General features: G+C 37.1%; 1 protein-coding gene across 2 annotated transcripts in view; it reads left to right on the top strand.

The window, feature by feature from the left end:
- The window catches only part of DNAlig4 (DNA ligase 4), a 462,385-nt gene that overhangs the window by 297,643 nt on the left and 152,601 nt on the right, over positions 1-12,141 (top strand). The window lies entirely within an intron of this gene.

Genomic DNA, 12,141 nt, shown 5'->3' with positions numbered 1-12,141 from the left:
CTCGGTTTGCCAGTTGTTGGCCGTGTTTTGAATTTTTCGCAGGTCTTTGTGGTGACACTTCATGCTGGACTGCTTTAAATTGATTGAATTGTGGTGCATCTATATCTCATCTCATCACATCTGTATTCACTACAAGATTGCCTCTGCTTGTGATTCAAATTGGAGCAAATATTTCAGTGTACCTAGCATTGTACCACAAGTGGGCAACAGTAATTGTTTTCACATTTCTAACATTTGCCTTTTTTCCAGAATCACTGCAGGCACAAACACAAATATATAAATTAACCCAGTAAATAAATGAATATGAAATTATTTCAATTACAGTATTAGGTGCAAATCAATTTTACTATTATTTCATTTCATTTATACTATCCAAACTTTCTAGGCACAACCATATCTGGTCAGAGTATCTATATTAAAAACGGAAGGGAGCCATTTAGTAGGATCCATGTGATCCTACAAATTGCAATAACATTCTTGTAAGCTCCAGTCTGGCTTGTTTTGTCTGTTGCAAGAAAAGAGTGCCATGTTACTGCAACCTATGCACAAAAACAATTTCTATCTTATGATGTTGGCCTCATTAAATAAAATAAAATAACAGCCCAAGGTCAACCCTTGATTTAATTTTATATCAAGTCAAATATTACTTTCAGGTATTATCCTTGGAATTACAGGATACTAGAATAAATTATTAGAATTTATAATTTAGATAGATCTTGAATGTTGTAATTTGAGTTTAAGATTTTCTTTTTTTTGAAATCATGCTCCTGTATTTATGCAAGCAAAACATTATTTTTTAAAAGAAAAAATCACATAATAAACTTCCTCAAGACAACAGATGCACAGTTTCAGGCTAAAATACAATGCATAGCAGTGATTTCTCACTAAATCTTTAGCATTAGTTGAGGCATATGATGCACGAAAGCAAGTTTATACAGCATCAACCAAAAAAAAAAAAATCCTTCCCACATCACCCATCCAGTCACTCCAAATGTTTCAGCTAGTTGGTTGCTGGGACAGCAACCAGCGGGTAATTGGTTGCTGTAACATTGACAAATGCAGTACTTTGCATTTGTCAATGTTAAACTTCAGTTGCCACTTCTCAGCCCATATGCCTAACATTTATAGATCCTGTTGCACTAGCATACTGGCTTTACTGTCACTATCAACCCCTCCAACCTTTGTATCATCTGCAAACTTGGACTGTAAGCCTGATATACCTTCATTGATATCATATATAAATACACAAAACACCGAACCCTGGGGGTCTCCCATAATAACATTAGTCCATTAGGTTAGAAAAATCAGTACTTGAAAGTAATTAAAATCTTTCTTAAATAGTTCCATTTTTCTCTTTAAGCTTTGGCTGAACATATCTATTGATTGGTGATTAAGAAAAACACAAAAACTTTCATACTTTTGGTCTTAAGTATGCAGTAAAAAAATTTAATAATTTTAACAGCAGTGTAACTTAATTAAAATGTGAGACACTTTTATTAAGGTGTACTGAAGTGTAAGTACACAGTAAGTTATATTGTTTCTTAAAGCCTACAAAACATTTTAACATTGCAAAACATTGTCTTTAAAGTAGATAACCACCACACTTAAATATATACCACAATAAAATAAATATACCAGCAAATCATTTAGCTATGCTAGCTGAATGCTTTGAATGCTAGAAGGGAGGAGTCACACAGGGGTTGTACCAAGTGCCACTCTGTTTGCCATTAAATTAAATGGTATAACTGATCACATACCTAATAACATAAACACAGCTCTATATGTAGATGATTTCTGTATTCCCTGCAAGTCTCAAAACATGATAACTGAGCATTTGCTGCAATCAGCAATAAGCCGACCGGGCTAGCCGGGTGGGTAAATTGCCTACCTAGCAACCCAAAGGTTGCGGGTTTGATTCCCGCCTCGGGCTTGGATCAAAGTACTGCAAAAACCTTGGGAGGTGCATTATGGCCACAGAAGCCTATGCGCCAACAACTACCAAAAAAAAAAAAAAAATCAGCAATAAACAAAATCAAGTGGACACAAATAAATGGCTTCTGGATCTTGGTATGGAAAACTGTATGCATACATTTTTTCAATAAATGAAATCACCACCCTGATCCCTTGGAAAAATTAGGAAAGATAATTATAATTCCATTTGCATGAAGTGTGAAATTCTTAGGACTTGTCTTAGGCATGAAATTAACAATTGAGCACATTAATCTCGAAGTGGTAGCACCACAAAATGTAAAAAAATCACAAGTCACCTGAAAGGGTCCCAACTTTCTTTTTTCTAGTGGATTGCAGTCTTATATGTACTTTTTAAATTTTAATAAAAAAAAATTTAAAAATTTAAAACATACTGTGTGTGTGTGTGTGTGTGTGTGTGTGTGTGTGTGTGTGTGTGTGTGTGTGTGTGTGTGTGTGTGTGTGTGTGTGTGTTCCACCTTTTATTTTCAAAAAATATTTATTAATTCTGAAAACTGCAAATAAAAAAAGCAAAAAAAAAAAAAAAACAACTTAGAAATAAGTCTGTTATTTTCTTCTATTTTCCATTTTTAAAGGCTTGTTAAGTGTGTGAAATTTCAAACTTGCATTTATACTAATTATTATTATGTATAGCATTATTACTAAAAATATATATATATTATGTATTTTTGATACTATTATTTACTTCTATTTCCATGTTTATAACAAAATTTATTTCAAATTTGGTATGCTTTTCAATGCACAGAACTTGTGATGTATTTTTCTTCCCACAGTGTAGGACTGTCTTTGGAGAATATCAGTTTTGTGTTGTTTTTACTGTGTGAAAAATAATAAATCTTTCTAAAACAACTAAGGTGAGTTTACAGATGTTTATTGAACTAGTGGGAGAAGAAAAACAAGTAAACTGAAACTATCAACAAAAACAACATTAGTGCCTTCTCCCTGCTCTTCATTCAAGAAGCCAAATAAGATTAATAAGATTAACATTAGCATTAGTAGTGGCAAATGAAGTAAGAAAGCATACTTATACAGTCAAAGAAAAAAAAAAAACACTTCCCATTTCAAGTATTCATTTCCTACAATAGTTTGTCTAGTTTTTCCTTAAATTTATTTAAGCTTTTAATTTCCGCAATAACAGATGGAAGTTTGTTCCAGTAATTAACCACACCCTGGCTGAAGGCAAACTTTTACACACTATTCTGCAACCATACTTGCTCAATTTGAATTTGTACCTCCTCATGGTCAGAGCATGAGGAAGAATCCCATCAGCATTGAGCTTGCTCAATACATCCAAAGCCTTAAACACCTCAATGTAGGTGCCTTGTAGGTGCCTAGTCTTCAGACTGCAGTTTGCAGAATTGAAGCCTCACTTGGTAAGAGCACCCGTCAACAATCTCATCCTTCTCTTTACTCATTCCAGCAGCTCTACCTCCTTCCTAAAACGAAGTCTTCAGACCTTGTTTTAGGAAGGAGGTAGAGCTGCTGGAATGCTATGATATCAAAAAATAATTTTGATATCATATATTTGGATTTCAGGAAAGCTTTTGACACTGTTGCGCATGGAAGACTATTGTACAAATTGGAGCAGAATGGTATTAAGGGTAAGTTGCTACAATGGATAAAAGGATGGTTAAGTGGGAGAAGACAGAGGGTGGTAATCAATGGGTGCTGCTCTTCTTGGACTAATGTTATTAGTGGAGTCCCACAGGGTTCGGTGTTAGGTCCACTGTTGTTTTGTATATTTATCAATGATATTGATGAAGGTATATCAGGCTTAATGTCGAAGTTTGCAGATGATACAAAGGTTGGCAGGGTTGTTAATGACAGTAATGGCAGTGTGCTACTGCAACAGGATCTAGATAATTTGGGCAGATGGGCTAAGAAGTGGCAACCTTGACAAATGCAAAGTACTGCATATGGGTAGAAGTAACCCCAGAGAAATGTACCAACTGTGTGGTACTAAACTTAAGGTTCTAGAAAATGAAAAAGACCTGGGAGTAATTGTGCAGTCAGATATGACGTTTTCTGAGCAATACAGACAGGCTGCCAGGTCAGGTCATGGGGTTTTGTCAATGATATATAGGAATTTTGCTAGCAGGGAAAAGGAAGTGATTATCCCTCTGTATAAGGCAATGGTCAGGCTACGCCTTGAGTACTGCGTACAGGTCTGGAGGCCTCATTTTAAGAAGGATGTAGATTTACTTGAGCGTGTACAGAGAAGGGCAACAAGATTGGTGAGGGGAATGAAGGGATCCTCTTACCAAGAGAGGCTTAAGTTCTGCAAATTGCAGTGGCTGGAGACTAGGCACCTGCATGGTGATCTGATTGAGGTATATAAGGCCTTGAATGGGTTGAGCATGCTGAATTCTGATGGGATCCTTCCACTTGTTCAGATTACGAACCTAAGGAGGCATAAATTCAAATTAAGAAAAGACAGATGTAGAATAGATGTGCGGAAATTTGCCTTTAGCCAGCGGGTGGTTAATTGCTGGAACAAACTTCCATCTGTCGTTGTGGAAGTTGATAGGTTGAATAAATTTAAGGAGGAACTGGACAGGCATTTGGAGGCAATGGTGTGATTTTTTTTTTTTTTTTTTGGCTGATGCTGCATAAGCTCATACACTTGCTTTCTTGCATCACATGCCACTACTACTACTACTAATACTACCTAGATGAAGATAACAAGACCTAGACAACATAAAAATCCATTTTTGACTATCCAGTTGGAGCTATTATGTTTACTGAGTTATAAAAATATATATCAAGTACTCAGATGTCAATTGGTCATAATTAGTACTGCTACCAAAGAGAAATAGTTGCAAAGGTGGTAGCAAGCCATCTTACAGGTTCATGCATGCAGTTTTTTATGAAAACCATAAAATCACTTTAGAAACTGTTGCAGTAAAGGTTTGACTATATTTATGAAGGTAGAAAAAATTTCAGATTTTTAATCATTGATTAATGGTTAAAATTGAAATATTATTTCCGAGGATCACCTCTCTCAGGTGACCTGATATTGCAACCAACAACTTAAGCAACATTACTTGCCTAAAGAAGTTAAGCCTTCTGAAAATCCTGTAAGCAGTAAAAAAAAGTGGGAAGCAGAAAGAAGTATTCTAGTTATATATAGCACTAGTAATATCTCAACTTCATCATGGAGCGTCAGTTTGTAGTAGTAGTAGAGGCATGTGATGTAAGGAAGCAAGCGTATGAGCTTATGTAGCATCGGCCAAAAAAAAAAAAAAATTCACACATCCATTCCCTCTAAACGTTTGTCAAGTTCGTCCTTAAATTTATTTAAGCTATCAACTTCCATGACACATGGAAGTTTCTTCCATCAACCATCTACCAGCTGGCTCAAGGCAAATTTCCACACATCTGGCTTTCCTCAATCTGAATTTCTGGCCCCTCAGGTTAGTAATTTGAGTAAGCGGAAGAATACTATCAGAATTCAGCGTGCTCATCCCATTCACGGTCTTATACATCTCAATCAGATCATCTCACAGGTGCCTAGTCTCCAGGTGCTGCAATTTGAAGAACTTAAGCCTTTCTTGGTAAGAAAACCCCTTTATTCCCCTCACCAATCATGTTGCCATTCTCTGTATATATATTCAAACAACTCTACATCCTTCATAAAATGAGGCCTAAAGACCTTTACGCAGTACTCAATGGTTGGCTTGATCATTGCCGTATACAAAGGGATAATCGCATCTTTTCCTTACTATCAAAATTCCTGTATACCATTGACAATACCCAATGACCCGCTCTGGTAGCCTGTCTGCATTGCTCAGAAAACTTCATATCTGACTGCACAATTACTCCCACGTTTTTTCATTTTCTGCCACCCTAAGTGTAGTATCACACAGTTGGTATGTCTCTCTAGAGTTTCTTCTACCCATATGCAGTATTTTGCATTTGCCAATATTAAACTTCAATTGCCACTTCTCAGCCCATCTGCCCAACTTTTCTAGATCCTCTTGCAATAGCACACTACCATTACTGTGCTTAACAACCCTGCCTACCTTTGTATCTTCTGCATAATTGAAAATTAAGCCTGATATACCTTCATCAATATTAATAATAAATATACAAAACAACAGGCCACATCAGTCTTTGTGTCGTTAAACCCAATACCAACAACAAAACAACAGCGTGCCCAACCCTGAACCATGGGGAACTCCACCCCATGGTTCAGGGGCCCGTTAGACTGTGAAGCAAAGTGTCCATTGATTACCACTTTCTGTCGTCTCCCACTTAACCACCCCTTTATCCATAACTTGCCCTTAATACCACGCTGATCCAATTTGTATGGTAGTCTTCCACATGCAATAGCATTAAAAGCTATTGCGCGATCCATTTTTGACTATCCAGTTGAAGTTTCTGTGTTTACTGAGTTATTAAAATATCTAGCGAGTACTCAAAGGTCATTTGGCCATAATCAGAACTGCTAATAAACTGAAACTTTGATTCAAAGTAAACTTCCAGCAGTTGCTTTCAGCATGTGAAATCCAATACCCACACACTTTACTCAGATTTACACTAATGGCTCAAAAATGGACTAAATTTGGAATAGCAGTCTAATACCAAAATACCAGTTTGACCCAACAACTCCTAAATGAATGCATTACCAACTGGATGGTACTACACTCAGGGTATTGGAGAATGAAAAGAACCTCGATGTAATTATGCAGTCAGATACGAAGTTTTCTGAGCAGTACAGACAGGCTGCAAGAGTAGCTCATAGTGGCTTGTCAATGATATACAAGTATTTTGCTAGTAGGGATAATGGGGTGATTGTCCCCTTGTATAAAGCACAGGCCACACCTTCAGTATTGTATACAAGTCTGGTGGCATCATTTTAAAAAATATGTAGAGCTGCTGGAATGAGTACAGAGATGGGTAACAAGATTGGTGAGTGGAACAAAGAGTTGCTGTTACCAAAAAAGGCTTAAGTGCCGCAAATTGCAGCTTCTACTTTACTCTCCTGTCATGGCACCTGCGACAGGTGCTGCTTTATTCTCCTGTCATGGCACCTGCGAAGTGATTCTAATTGAGGTGTATAAGGCCTTGAATGGTTTGAGCAAGCTCAGTGCTGATGGGATTCTTCCTCTTCCTTAGATTACTCACCTGAGGGGCATAAATTCAAATTGAGAAAAGATAATTGTAGAATAGATGTGTGGAAATTTGCCTTTAATCAGCAGGTGATTGATAGTTGGAACAAACTTCCATCTTTTGTTAGTGGAGGCCAACAACTTAAATAAGTTTAAGTCAGAACTAGAGAAACATTTGGAGAGGATGGATAGGTAAAATGGGAAAGGTTTTTTTTTTTTTTTTTTTTTTGACTATATAAGCTTTCTTTCTTGCATCATATGCCTCTACTAATAATAATGCTAATTATGGATAAACTTCATATCAAAATAGCCTTAACCAGATCTGAGAAACATTGAGGTAAAACAGTATAGCTTTCACAAATTTACTTAGTTATACAGCAGATACTAAACCAGTTAGTTAAATTATCAAAACTAAATTTTGATAATTTAGTTTTCATATTTTATTGGTTCCCATGGCTCATTTCCAGTTATTCCACTTTGGAATAACTGAAAATGAATAAGCAGTTAAAGTAACAAAAAAAAATTGCAGCAGCTTATGGAATTCCATAAACTGACTATAAATTGATCATATATATCACAGTGAGAAACAGACAGTGTCAAGAACAATGACACAAATAAGTTAACATTGAACTATGGCACTTGATAAAACACTCAAAAAGTGGATTCCCAGCTTAAGATCAATGACTCATTCATAGATCATTCTTGCTCAATTACAGATCAGGCAACTTTTGTTACACATTCATAATCTTCTTAGAGCTGAAGACCCTCCACAGTGCAGTCTCTCTTATTAGCATTAGCATTAGTAGAAGCATATGATGCAAGAAAGCAAGCTTATGCGGCATCAGCCAAAAAAAAAAAAAAAAAAACACACTTCCACTTCACCCCTCCATTCATTCGAAATACCTGTCCAGCTGAGCCTTAAATTTATTTAGGCTATCGACTTCCACAACAAGGGATGGAAGTCTGTTCTTTAGCCAACTACCCGTTGGCTAAAGGCAAATTTCTGCACATCTATCCTATATCTGTCTTTCCTTAATTTGAATTTATGCCCTCTCAGTTGATTATTCTGAGCAAGAGGCAGAATCCCATCAGCATTGAGCATGCTCAAACCATTCAAGGCTTTATACACCTCTATCAGATCACCTCGCCGGTGCCTAGTCTCCAGACACTGTAATTTGCAAAACTTAAGCCTTTCTTCATAAGAGCAACCCTTTCTTCCATTCACTAATCTTGTTGCCCTTCTCTGTACTCGTTCCAGCAGCTCTACATCCTTCTTGAAATGGGGCCTCCAGACCTGTATACAGTACTCAAAGTGTGGCCTGACCATTGCCTTATACAAGGGAATAATCACCTCCTTATCCCTGCTAGAAAAATTCCTGTATATCATTGACAAGACACCATGAGCTACTCTTGCAGCCCGTCTGTGCTACTCAGAGAACTTCATATCTGCCTGCACAACCCCCAGATCCTTTTCATTCTCTACCACTGTCAGTGTAGTACTACAGAGTTGATACGTTGCTCTGGGGTTGCTGTTTCCGATATGTAGTACTTTACATTTGTCAATGTTAAACTTCATTTGCCACCTCTCACCCATCTGCTCAACCTTTCCAGATCCTGTTGCAGCAGCATAGCGTCAGTAGTGTCATTAACAACCCTGCCAACCTTTGTATCGTCTGCAAACTTGGACATTAAGCTTGATAAACCATCATCAATATTATTTATAAATACAGAAAACAATAATGGACCCAGCACTGAATCCCGAGGGACTCCACTAATAACAGTAGTCCACGAAGAGCAGTGTCCATTGATAACCACTCTCTGTCTTCTCCCACCTCAACCACCCCTTTATCCATAGAAGCAATTTGCCTCCAATGTCAACTGCTCCAATTTGTGCAGCAGTCTTTCATGTGCAACAGTATCAAAAGCCTTTCTAAGATCCAAGTATATAATATCAAAGTTATTCCCTGCATCCAGTTCTTTTGTGACTGCATCATAGTATCCAATCAAATTGGTCAGGCAAGACTTCCCCTTAACAAACCCATGCTGTGTCCGAGCTATAACTGAAGTCATATCTAGATGATTCTGCAGTGCTTCTTTAACCAGTGCCTCCATTAATTTCCCTTGAACAGAAATTAAACTAACAGGTCTGTAATTACCTGCATCACCCTTTGATCCTCCTTTGTGGATTGGGGTCACATTTGCACATCTCCAGTCCATAGGTACCTCCCCTGAGTCCAGGGAAGCTCTCATAATTATGGCTAAGGGTTTGCTTACTTCCTTTGCCGCCTCCTTTAATATAACTGGATAGATTTCATCCACCCCAGGTGCCTTCCTTATGTTTATCTTCAACAATTTCTCCTCCACTTTATTTTCAGTTATTACAAGATTATCTAGCTTACTGCCAGAGTTGAATACACCTCTGGCATTCCCCTCTCTGATTAACTCCTCATGTGTGAATGTCAATGCAAAATATTCATTTAGTTTGTTAGCTCCCTGAGCAGAATCATCAACAGTTGAACCATCGATATCAAGTGGATCAATCTGATTCATCCCCTTCATTCTAGAGTTTACATAAGTAAAGAACTCTTTGCTGTTTTTCTTTGCATCCTTTGCCAAAGATTTTTCGTAATCTGCTTTCGCCTGCCTAACCTCCTTTGTAACTTGGTTACAGACCAGCTTATATCTATCATAGGCTTCTGTGTCACATGTTAATTTATATGTATCCCATGCATTTTGCTTCTCTGTCACATGTCTAATTAGTTCATCTGACATCAATTTAGGCCTAAATCTTGAACAATATTTCTTTGTTCGTATGAAAAGCCCAGTAGCTTCCAAGATTAATTCTTTGAATGCTTCCCATTTTGAATTTGCTGTTGGTAACATCATCAGTTGGTCCCACTGTATAGAATTTAAATAATGTCTCAGACCACCGTAGTCTCCCTTACGAAAGGAAATACCCTTCCCTTTACCCCTGATGGTAGTTACCTCTTTGTGTTACCTCTTTATACCACAAACTGCTCAGCATTTCATGATCAGTTGCCCCAAGTTTGAAAATGAATGGCACACAGCTTTCATGCTCAAAAATATTATCAAAATAATATTATGGATGTCTTTTACTACCAACAAATATTATAATGCAAGATATATGAAAGACCTAAATGATATTAGCTTTATACGCAAAATATACTCCTGTATTATAATCATAAGGTTGCCACATTATAGCCATAGAACAGTTGTGTAATTGGTACTGATACCAAACTAAAAACAGAAAATAACCAACTTGCAAAGTAGCAATGATTATGACTAAACTCCTACTATTGATTTCATAGAAAGTGAGATAACAATGAGCAAGTCAGTGAGATATGATTGTTGTTATTACAAGATTATTTCTAAATCAGGAGTAAACTGACTTAACCAAAGGTAATTAAGCAGGGCACACAGGAGGAAATCTCATGTGTCCCCTGTATATGCATACAGGAGGAAATCTCAAATGGACTTACTTCCCCATGTTTGCTGTAAGTAGAATGTATAATGAACAGGTGTTTCTTGCACTTGGTAATGCTCATGTACCTGTACTTTAGCATTACCAAGGTCCTATTTTGCATTTGTCTGAATTTGTTCACACCAGTTTGTCATGCATTCTCTATTCTTGGGGATACTTGAGGCTGTTACAGACATTGTCTCAGGTATACCAACCTAGGCTTTCTGCCTTGGAGTCTAAAATGTGCTTAGAACTAATATTGTGCTTGGGGTTTCCTTTAAAAAAAAAAAATATCAGTGAAAAGTTGAGGTGTATTGTGCTTGGGGTTTCCTTTAAAAAAAAAAAATATCAGTAAAAAGTTGAGGTGATTCAGTAACTTTTTTTATTCTGGGAACCTGACATATTTGTCTTTGAAATCCTGGTTGTCACATTTCCCAAACAGCAAAATCTCTTGGTATATGGCCATCAATCGAAAGAGTTCTTGCTATGAAATGTCTAATTAATAGTTATATTAATTGGACAATTTGGCAATTATACATACACTGGTGTTCAGAGAAAGTGCATCACCTAGGAATTTCACATTTATAACCCTTTTTTGCAATCGTATGTTACATTAATGACTAGCATCACAAATAGAAATATAAACAAAAGATATTTATTAATAGTTAAGGCAAAGCTAAGTAATATTTGACAGGTGCTCTCAAAATATTCCAAAATGAGCATTTGCAACTTTATACAACAGTTTTGGTAAACACAACAATTATGGCTGAAATGTTATCAGAAGCCCTCAATTTGCTTTGGTTTATCATTTTAAATGGAAAACAAAATGAAAAGTTCACCAGGTGCAAACTAATATTTAGTTTAACTGACTCTGGTCCTGATGGTAGCACACCGTCGCGGCATTGACAAGATCAATTTCTGAAGATAATCAACTGATAGTTTGTGGTTCCAAACATGAATTATGGCTTCCTGAAGTTCACGAAGGGTCTTTGGTTTCTTTCTGGCAACTGCTTATTCCACTCGATGCCAACAGTTCTCTATAGGATTCAGGTCCAGACTTGTTTCCTGGCCAGCCGCTAGTTGTAATGGACCATTCTTCCAACCATTTTTTCACCTGTAACAAATGTAAACACATTACTGTTGAACCTCTAATGCAGAAATGAAACTAAAATAGCTACAGAAGTGCTTACTTACACTTTTCGCCTGATGACAAGGAGCAGAGTCATCCTGAAAGATGCAGTTGGAAGGTTGAAATGGTCTCTAATGGTTGGTAGCAATTTGCCTTCCAGTATAGCCAGGTACCCATTGGCATTTATGGAACCTTTTATAAACTGCAGGTGACCTACTCTGCAATACAAAATGCACCCCCATAAAATTTGGCTGGTAGGGAATTTCACTGTAGACACCATACAGTCTGGATGGTATTCTTCACCGTGTCTACAGCAAATCGTTTGTCTCCCATCAGAGCCATGCATGTTGAATTTCTTCTCATCCGAGAAAATAACTGACTTCCACTGCTCGGGGGTTCATTTGACATGCTCCTTACACCAAATTAATCGG

The sequence above is a fragment of the Mastigoproctus giganteus genome, chromosome 11 (genome assembly GCF_048544385.1).
Source record: "Mastigoproctus giganteus isolate SK-2022 chromosome 11, ASM4854438v1, whole genome shotgun sequence".
In the NCBI taxonomy this organism is placed as follows: Eukaryota; Metazoa; Arthropoda; class Arachnida; order Uropygi; family Thelyphonidae; genus Mastigoproctus; species Mastigoproctus giganteus.
This window is presented reverse-complemented; position numbering and strand designations above follow the sequence as displayed.